The 10,602-nt window shown below is 47.9% G+C and overlaps 1 pseudogene; it reads right to left on the bottom strand.

Annotated features, from left to right (window-relative positions):
- Positions 1 to 560: 560 nt before the first annotated feature.
- Positions 561 to 5,934, bottom strand: LOC124098393 (tropomyosin alpha-3 chain-like; annotated as a pseudogene).
- Positions 5,935 to 10,602: the final 4,668 nt, after the last annotated feature.

Genomic DNA, 10,602 nt, shown 5'->3' with positions numbered 1-10,602 from the left:
TGATTTGTTCTTTTTCTAGGGCTTTGAGATGTAGTGTAAGGTCATTTATTTGTTGACTTTTACTTCTTTTAAGGAATGAACTCCATGCAATAAACTTTCCTCTTAGTACTGCTTTCATAGTGTCCCAGAGATTTTGATATTTTGTGTCTATGTTCTTATTTACCTCTAAGAATTGTTTAATCTCCTCCTTGATGTCTTCTGCAGCCTGTTGTTCATTCAGTAGCATATTGTCTAGTCTCCAGGTAATGGAGAAATTTTTATTTTATTTTATTTTTTGTTGTTGATTTTCAATTTAACTCCATTATCATCTGATTAAATGCATGGTAATATCTCTACTTTTTTTATTTGCTAAGAGTTGTTTGATGCAGGTTGAATATTTTATATATGTCAGTTAATTCTGAGTTATTGATTGGGTTATTGAAATTATCTGGAATGTTTACAAATGGTTACTGTAACAACAAAAAAGTAATCACAAAGTGTGTACATCACAACGTGCTTTTAGAGACACTTTGTGTTCTGCTCACATTCCCTTAAATGCTGTTCTCAAAGGTGCTCAGCCTCTAGCCCAGCTGGAATCTCTGGGAAGAAGCAGAGACAGTTTGGTGAAAGGACAGGGGGTGGGGGTAGTGGGGGTGTTGAAAGGAGAAAGCAGCCTTCCAGTTAAAGACCAGCCCTCAGTTTCAAGGTCAGCTTCGGGCTGGCTGGCCTCAGGTGGAGTCAGGGTCAGATGGAGGAGCAGCCGCAGGCAGGACTGGGGAGTCTGCATCTCATTCAGGTCAAGCAGAGTCTGGTCCAGTATCCTTTGTGTACAAGGTTCTCCTCGTTGGTGTATTTCAGCTTATCTTCCAAATCGTCAGTTGTCTTTTCCAGTTTGGCAAACTCATCACAGGTCTCTGCCTCCTTGAGTTTATCAGTGAGGATCTTTATTTTTTCCTCGTATTTGCCAGCTCAGCTCATTCCTCTGTGCGTTCCAAGTCTCCTTCAGGGATCACTAACTTATGAGCCACCTCTTCATAGGCCTGCCTACTTCTTGTGCAATGTGTGTAGCTTCTTTGAGTTGGATTTCCTGGAGATCCATCTTTCCTTCATCTTTTAGGGCCCGGTTTTCAGTAACCTTCAAACCTCTCTCACTCTCATCCGCAGCTTTTCTGCTTCCTCCAGCTTTTGCAGGGCAGTAGCGAAGCGCTCCTGAGCACGGTCCAGGGCGGTAGCGAGGCGCTCCTGAGCCCGGCCCAGGGCGGTAGCGAGGCGCTCCTGAGCCCGGCCCAGGGCGGTAGCGAGGCGCTCCTGAGCCCGGCCCAGGGCGGTAGCGAGGCGCTCCTGAGCATGGCCCAGGGCGGTAGCGAGGTGCTCCTGAGCATGGCCCAGGGCAGTAGTGAGGTGCTCCTGAGCACCTTCCAGCTCCTCTTCAACCAGTTGGATCCTGCGGTTCAAGGAGGCTACCTCAGCCTGTTCCCAGGCCGCCCTTCTCCCTCAACTTCCCACTGGAGGCGCCCAGCCCTCTCCTGGGCATCATCCACTTGCTGCTGCAGAACCTGCATCTTACACTTCACCACCTCGACAGTGGTGATCCCCCCATGGCGCCCACCCAGCCGCTTCTGGTATCTGCCTTCTGCCTCCTCTGCTCAGCACTGCAGCCGCTTCTCACTTGTAATGTCCATCCTTATCCCTTTTGATTAACCTTGGCTTGAAGTCTACTTTATTGGACATGAGGATGGAAACCCCTTCTTGCTTCCACAGTCCATGTGAGCGATATGATTTTTCCCAACCTTTCACCTTCAGTCTGTGTATGGCATTTCCTATCAGATGAGTCTCCTGGAGGCAGCATATTGTTGGGTACTTTTCTTTTAATCCAATCTGCTAGCCTATGTCTTGTGGTTGGTGAGTTAAGCCATTAATATTTAGGGTTACTATTGAGACATGGTTTATATTTCCAGCAATATTTGTTTATTTTTGTTATTTAACTTGACTTGTTTTATTCTTTGATTACTTTTTCCTTTAGGGTACTACCTCATTCTGCTGATTTTCATTTCCTCTTCATGGAATATCTTTTGTAGTGCCAGTTTTCTAGCTATAAATTCTTTTAACTTTTGTTTATCATGGAAGGTTTTCATTTCATCTTCAAACCTGAAGCTTAATTTTTCTGGATACATGATTCTTGGTTGGCACCATTTTCTTTCAGAGCCTAATATATATTGTTCCAGGATCTTCTAGCTTTCAGGGTCTGTGTGGAAAAATCTGCCGTTATCCTAATTGGTTTTCCACTATATGTAATGTGATTCCTTTCTCTTGTGGCTTTTAAAATTCTCTCCTTATTCTGTATGTTGGGCATTTTCATTATGATATGCTTTGATGTGGATCTGTTGTGATTTTGTACATTTGGCATCCTGTAGGCTTCTTGAACTTGGATTTTCAATTCATTCTTCATGTTTGGAAAGTTTTCTGATATTATTTCATTGAATAAATTGTTCATTCCTTTGGTTTGAACCTCTATGCCTTCCTCTATCCCAATAACTCTTAAATTTGGTCTTTATATGCTATCCCATATTTCTTGAATGTTCTGTTCATGATTTCTTATCATTTTCACTGTGTCGTCTATGGTCTATTCAAGATGATTTATTTTATCTTCATTGTCTGATGTCCTGTCTTCCAGGTGGTCTACTCTGTTGGTGATGCTTTAATTTGAGTTTTTAATTTGGTTTATTATTTCTTTCATTTCAAGGATTTCTGATTTTTTTTAAGAACCTCTATCTCCCTGTTGAGGTGAACTTTTCTTTCTTGGATTTGTTTATTTAGCTCATTGTTGACGTAAACTTTCACTGCTTGTATTTGTTCTGTTATGACTTCTTTTGAGTTTCCAGAACATTTTAATCATGTGTATCCTGAAATCTTTCTCTGTCATTTTTCTGCTCTAGCTGCCAATGATTCTAATGAAGTGTTGTCTTGAATTGTTTGTGGAACTTTCTTCCCTTGTCTTTTCATGTTGATCATGTGTCTTCCTTTCAACCTCTGTGGGTCTGGGGTGTTTGTTTTTTACCCTATAGATTTGTAGTGCTCTTTTAGGTGCCAAGAGCCCCCCTTTTTGGGGAAGGACAATGTTAATAGGTCCCAATATCAACAATATTTCACCTGTGAACAATTTGTTGTTATTAAGATATTTACAGCTTAGTTTCAATGTCCAGAAATGTTGGGTTCAATTATTATTTAAAATATAATCAGTAGTTTCATAAAAAGGTTTATGGTTTCTGGTTGTGGACAGTGAACTGGCGGTCAGGTTTAGGATGATATGCTGCTCAGATGGAGATTTGATCTGAGAACCACACCCACCAAAAATGGCGAGAAAGGTTTTCCAAGTTGGAGTTGTTCTCCTTCCAGTGCCGGGATGTCTGTTGAGGTGCGGGAGCTGGGCAATGGCCTTGTGCTGTGGATATGTATCAGCCCGGTAACCAGTGTTGGAGCCAAGTGCAGTCTGGAGTTCTGCAAAGGTGCTGATAGGTGGTTCTGCTAAGCCACTTGAGTGTCATGCATGAGTTAGAACTGCGGGCTTTTGACCTGGAGTCTGGAGTCCTACTCAAACACAGAGGCTCTGATTTCTGCATGGGGGTCACAGTACTGGTGATTTCTGTGAAAATCTGCTGTTTAGAGGTCCTCTCACACACTCTAAGATGTTGTATTCTGACTAGGTGAGACCTGGGTCATGGAGTGTCACAGAATGGTGACTCTTTCTGGCCCACCATCTTGAAGTCAGTCTTAAGGTTATTTTGAATGGGACCATTTTCTTGATTTTTTTCTCAGCAAGCCTATTTTAGTAATATAAGAAAGTGGTTTACTTATGTATGCATGATGTATTTAACTACATTGCTAAAGTTATTTACCAGATCTGAAAGCATCTCATGAAGACATTGGTCCTTCTATGTATTGGATCCCCTACAAGCAGCATAGTCAGACTTCTGTCTTTCCTCTGTAACCCTTTAAATTCCTTCTCTTGCTTAATTGCTATGTTTAAGAGTTTTTAGAAACTATGTTAACAATGCAAACAATCAAAAAAACAAAGAAATGGTTCCTAGAAAACATAAAGAAGATTGAAAAATCATGAAGGAACTAAAGTTAATAAAAAACAGAAGACACAAACAAAAAAAATAGACATAAAAGACAAGATATGGCTACTCTGATATCTACAAGATTATTAGAAACTATGTTGAAAAATATCCTCCAATACACTAGAAAAACTGAAGAGATTGAGGAAATTCTAAACACCTGTGACACACACAAATTGTAGCACAAAAATATCAAAATCTAAAACAGAAAAAAATCAAGCAATGAAATTTAAAAGCCATTAAAGTTATTCCAAGAGCCAAAAGCTCAGAAGAAGATTCTTAGTTAATTCTAAGAGAACTTTAAAGAGAGATAAGGCCAACCTCCTCCTAATATTCTGTGAAATGGAAAAGGAGAAACACTGAAGAAATCATTCTAAAAATCTAGTAACACCCTGATACAAAAACCAAACAAAGACACATCCAGAAAAGAAGACTTCAGACAAATAGCATTGATCAACATAGATGTGCATTTCCTTAATAAAATTTTGACAAAATGCATTCAAAAACATATAAGAAGATTGTGTAAATGAGTAGGTGGTCACCACCACAGGGTTGGGAGTTTGGCGCAACATAGACAGATCCATAATGTCATATCCATCTGTGATTCACCACATAAACAGAGGTGAGGACAAGAGTCACACCATCACATCAACAGGTACAGAAAAGGCATTGGACAAACTTCAGCACCCCATCATGTTTAAAGCACTGGAGAAGCTAGAGGTACGAGGGCCTCATCTCGACCTTCTAAAAACTACATATGACAAGCCCAAGGCCACCACCAAACTGAATGAAGAAAACAGTTCCTCTCGGCTCAGGTCAGAGACAAGGATGTCCACTCTCCCACTCTGATTCTGCTGGGTCCCTGCACTGCACACTCTGACACAGGAGAAGTTTCACATGAACAACACGCAGAACAGCATTATTGAAGTGGAAGTGACTGCACTGTGGTCACCAGGGACAGATGCTGAGGAAGCTCAGAGGACTCTGAGGACTCTCTTCCATCATCTCAGGGGAGAGTCCTCCAGGGGATTCCCTGATCAGGGCTGTCTTTGTGTTTCTCTGTATATCAAACAGGGAGCTAAGCCAACCCCCACACAGGCTTGGTGCCCTGGACACTTGGTGAACCTCAGGCTCATGGTCTTCCTTGATCCCAAAGAGTCCCTGAGACTCAGCACAGGATTCAGACAATTTTGCTGCTTGTAGATGGAAGGGAAGGGGCTGAGGATCAGGTGAGGTTCCTTCAGGGGGACAGGCAGCCAGGCTGGGTCATCACAGCAGCTGAGCCCTAGTGAGTGGCAGGGGGCACTCTGACCAGCCAACTCAGTAAGCCCTTTTCTTGACAAAGTCTGCCCACCCCAGACCTGGCACCTGAGAACAGGAGCCTGACTGCCCAGGTCCTGCCTGAGACTCCAGGTGGCCCTGAACCTGAATTGTCCACAGCAGCCCTCTGTGGGGCAGAGAGGAGGCCTGATGGACATTCAGGGAGGGAGTGTGATGACCCCTGTGCCAGGAGCTGCTGAGACAGTAGCTCAGATGTCCTCCACTGCTGCCCTACTGGACTCTGACCCAGGAAACAGCCACCACCATGACCAGCACAGCCAAGAGCTCTCTGCTGTGGAAGCCCTCACCAGGACAATCAGGACACAGTCTAGGGGACTCCAGACACCAGAGGCCATTAGGGTCAGTCAAGTCCTCTCATTGGCCCTGTGGCCATAGTCTCTGTCCTAATTAGTCCTCCTGAGCCAATTTGCTGTTGCTATTTCTACAACTCCCTGGGAAGTGAACAGGACCCACCTGCTTGCACATGCAAGTAGAGGGCCAGACGTAGGGCACACATGGCCCCATCCATATGAACACATAAGAAGGACTGGGGGGGTGTGTAACATGTCCCCCAAGGCAAAGCCAACATGGACTCCCATCACTTGTCCATGTTGAGAAGGGTCTGCCTCCTTCGTGGGTCATTCTGTGCACTTGGAAGTAACCCAAGGCCCTCACCATGACCTCTGGCTCATGAATGCAGGAGCAGGGCTGCTGGCCCTGCAGCTGGGGCTGTGTCCTCCAGACTTTCTTCTGTAATGGTCCTAAGTTTTCTTCCTTAGAGTTAAACATAACATTAGGTTTTCTTTACACATAATTATTCATATTTGGAAGATAATTTGCTCCTTTCAGTCCCAGTATCCTTCCACAGACACACAGGATTTGGGGGACACTTTGAGTCCCCCACAGGGACTCCCAGGAAGAGCCGGGCTGGTGCAGCAGTGAACCAGAATCAGGCAGATAGGCAAGGGTGGGATCCAGAGAATGGAAGGATTGGAACGCCAGTGCCTTCAGAGCCCTTTGCCACCCTAATCAAGGTAACCTGGCCCTGCTCCAACCTGTTGCTAAGGTAACGTGCCCCAGGGATTTTCCCACAGGGAGTCACCAGCCAATCTGCTTCTCACCTTTTGGTCATCCCACTGACCATCTCCAGGGCCTAGTCACTTGTGGAGGAAGGAGAGAGAGGAGGGGAAGAGAGCAGGGGAACAAAGGAAGCCTAAGACCTGAGAAAAAGGAGGAGCAGCCTCACATCCGGGGAACCAGATTACTAGTGATGGGGATACCTCCAGTTATGGTAACGATTCTGCTTCCTCACATGTTGGAGTATGAGCACTAGAGAAGCACACCAACACAGGCCTTATTAAAGCAGGGCTTATTTAAAAAGGGTGGCATAGACTTCTCCTGGTGGGAGATGGGGCCATAGCTGGTTTCCTGGTATCCCCAGAACAAAAGGGGGTTCTGCCACTTTTATATGCCCTAGGCTGTCTTTGCTCCCCTGCCCTCTTCCCCTTATCTCTCACTGAGCCCAGAATGGGGGCCAGAGGGGCAGGGGAGAGGGCTAGGCAGGCTCTTTGGACCTGGTGACGATGGCCTCACCCAGTGCATTTGGAGGACTACCATCTACAGTTTAGATATGAGGTTCCCAGGGGGCTCATCTGTGAGAAAAAGCAAGAGCATTTGAGGTAGAAAGGTTGGGTAGGAGAGCCTCAACCTAGACCAGAGCCTAACCCAAGTCCCCCCTAAGGGATTAGCTGGGTGGTGACTGTGGGCAGATGGGCTGTGGCTGGAGGAGGGGGTCATTGTGATGAGCCTGTGGGGTTTGTATTTCATCTGTGGTAGGGGAGGGTCTCTCTGTCCTTCCATGTTGGTGTCCAGGGCTGCTTTCCTCCCCCAGTGCTCTGCCCTGGTCCTGCCTCACCTTGGGCCTGGGGAATGGTATAGACTGTCCATGGACTGAGACCTTGGAGTCTCCAGGTAGCAGCATCACAGATAGGGATGCCCTGGGCTCTGGACAGGCTTCTGCTGTGACAGCCACTGCCTGTGAGGGGTCTGCTGAGACTTGCCTCAAGGAAGAGAAGTTGCTGTCCTCATCCACAGCCTCCGGCTTTTCCTTCAAGGGCACCTGCTCAAGGTCACCATGAGGGTGTCTGGCCCTGAGCTGGAGGACCCACCATGACCACAGGCTGACCTGCTCCTTCTCTAGGTCCTCACTGGTCTCTACTAACAGGGGACTGGACTGGTTGAGTCACCCAGGGAAGGCCCTGCAGGGGCTGGCCAGTGTTTGGTCCACCCAGCCCTGAGGAGCAGGCTCACAAACTCCTAGGACCCCTGCAACAACCAGAAGGTCTTCACTATGACCAGCCTGGACCCTGCAGATGCAGCCCCCATGACTGTGACCAACATGGACCCTGCAGAGGCAGCCCCCATGAGTGTGCTCAGGTGCTAAAGGCACAGCCTGGGGCTTCCTGCACAAGGGCCCAGGCTGGCCTCAGCTCTGATCTGTCCCTCTTCCTCTGGGGACAGTGTGGAGAAAGTGCCTTCCTGCCAGCCTCCCTGGCTCCCTCTCCATCCAGAGCCTCAGAGCCCTGAAATCCTGTTCCTCCTCTAATTCTCTGGCCACGTCCCTTGGACTGCACAAGCAGGTGCCCTGTTGTGCTCTCCTTCATGACGGCAGCATGCAGGGTGACTGCTCCCTGGCCACACAGATGCACAGGCCACCTGCTACAGGGCCTCCAATCCCACCCACTGCAGAACACCACTGAGCACCAGCTGTGCCTTCATTAACTGCTGTGCAGGAGCTGCACTGGCATTGGGGGTCAGAGCCCATGCAAGAGGGCAGGACAGACACCACTTCCTGCAGTGAAGAAGAGACACATGTGTCCTTAGGGGCACTGAGGACATAACCCATGAGGTGGTGGCAGGTCCAAGGTCTCCCCACTGTGCAGGCCTGGTGCAGGCACTGTGCAAACCTGACTCCAGGGATCCCTGGGATCTGCTCCTGATGGTCCTCATGGCCAGAAGAGAAGTGGGTGCTCAGAGAGGGGGACAGCCTGAGAGCTGAAGCAGAATGTGTGTGCTCCATGTCAGATGCCCATCTAACCAGCCACATTAGCAAGTTATAAAGAACTTAATAAAACAGAAACCGAAACACTAGCTAATTATCAAAGAGTTAATAAAGCAGGAATGTGGAAACACATTTATGAGAATCTCTAGGTTGAGATTTAAGCATGAAAACAGAATTTCCTACAACGTTAGGAGAACCTTCCTGCCATTCCACAGTGGGCTGGGTTCAGAGAGTGACCAGGTCAGCATGAGGAGGGACCAGGTAAATCAAGGTGTATATGTGGATTGCGGCACCAGGAAATCATTACCAGGAGGCAGAGGTCATCAAAAGGGACCTTCTGGTCAGGAGAAGAGAGGATCCCTGTGGTCCACTAAGTTGGAAACCACCTCACCCCACGTGGCTGTGAAGATGTCAGACTCTGGAAACATCTGCATCACACACCAACAGCCCGTGCAGGGCAGGGGTAGGGCCTCACCACTGAGCAGCAGAAGAGGGTCACACCTGCACATGCTGGGGAGAGTGCCTGAGAGGACACTGCAGCTCCTGAGCAGAAGCTCTCCTTCATCTGCCCCCAGGACAGTCCAAATCCACACCCCATGAGATTCCTCCCAGGGTGGGATTGCTCAGAGCACCAGGAAAACCTGACAGAGAGTTGCTGGTGGAGGCAGGGCCTGGAGCTGGGGGGAGCTGTGGGAGGGCAGAGTGGACTGCACCTCTCCTTCAAGGGTGACCTTCACTCAGGCCTGGGAGCTGCCCTCCTGGGTGATAGACCCAACCTGATCTTTTCTTAAAATTGGGAGCAATCTTGCCCCAAAGCCATGAAAAGATAATTTCGGCTTTAATATAAATTACTGCAAATTCTGAACCTGCTTGGAATGTCTGCCCGTGCCTTGAACTCACCCATGCCTGGCTCTCTGACCAGATAGCAGCCCTCTCTGAAACTTTAGTGACACCTCATAAATATTGGCCTTCCCTGGCCAGACAATGACCCTCTCTGAGGCTCTAATGGTCCTCATAAATTCTGATGTTGAGGCCAGCAAAAAATGTAACCTACCATTAGTGTGATGCTTGTCAGAGTTCTGTTATCTGTAACCCCCCTTTGTGTAACATTCTGGGCTATAAAGCTGGGCTGCAGGAAAGCTGGGGTGCTGTCTTGTTCCTGCCATTTTGGGAGGGAGAGGCATCCCAACCGGTCGGAATAATAAGCTTGCTTTAATTTGATTTTAATTGGAGTCAGTGGTCTCTTCATGTGTCCTGGTCTAACACTGGGCACTTGCTGTGGACGACGGAAACCCCAGGCTCACAGGACATCCTACAGATGGCAGCCACCTGTGTGTCATAAGAAGAAGCAGCCCACAGCCCTCCACTGTGGAAAGGACAGGTGGACTTGGAAATCCCATGGCAGGAGCACATGTCAGCAAGAAAACCAACCAGGGGCAGCTGGCTGTAGGGCAGCCCAGGGCCCTGGGAGTTCCCAGCTCCATGCCACAGGCCCTCACCTGGGCCTCACACTCACTCTGGTGACAGGACCTGAACTGGCCCTGGCTCTCCAGACAGGCCCAGGTGAGAAGCTCCACACATAAAGACAGAAGGTCCTCTGCTCCTCAGTGCTCTCCTGAGGGACCTGGGCCCAGCTGGACCCCAGGGGAAGCTCACTGAGGGGGTCTGACACCTGCCACCACCTGGAGTGTGTCCTTCAGGCCCAGCCTCTTCTCCTAACATAGGACCTAAAACTCTGCTCCTCAGCTTTGCATCCCTGAAGCAGGTACCTGAGACCATCAGCACATAAACAGGATCTTTATTATGGATGAAGACATTAAACCTCCAGTCCATGCTCAGCTGAGTCCTTTGCATTTACACCTTTCCTGGATGTGCCAGGGGCAATGCAGAGAGCCCCCTGTGGGGAAATCACTCTCCATGTGGCTAGGAATCAAAGGGGAGGGAGGAAGAGATGGGGTCTGACAATCCCCTTGCATGGAATGTCCATGGTGATTGGTATAAATTCCCCAAGTCCACATGTCCCAAGGGATCCCCCACTGCCCAAGGAGCTCAGAACAACCTTATGACATGGAATTTGGGGAGGACAGTGATGCACATTAATCATTCTATCCCTGGACACAAAAC

This window comes from Marmota monax, unplaced genomic scaffold (assembly GCF_021218885.2).
Source record: "Marmota monax isolate L192 unplaced genomic scaffold, Marmota_monax_Labrador192_F-V1.1 WCK01_AAM20220418_F8-fsc00395, whole genome shotgun sequence".
NCBI classification, from domain to species: Eukaryota; Metazoa; Chordata; class Mammalia; order Rodentia; family Sciuridae; genus Marmota; species Marmota monax.
This window is presented reverse-complemented; position numbering and strand designations above follow the sequence as displayed.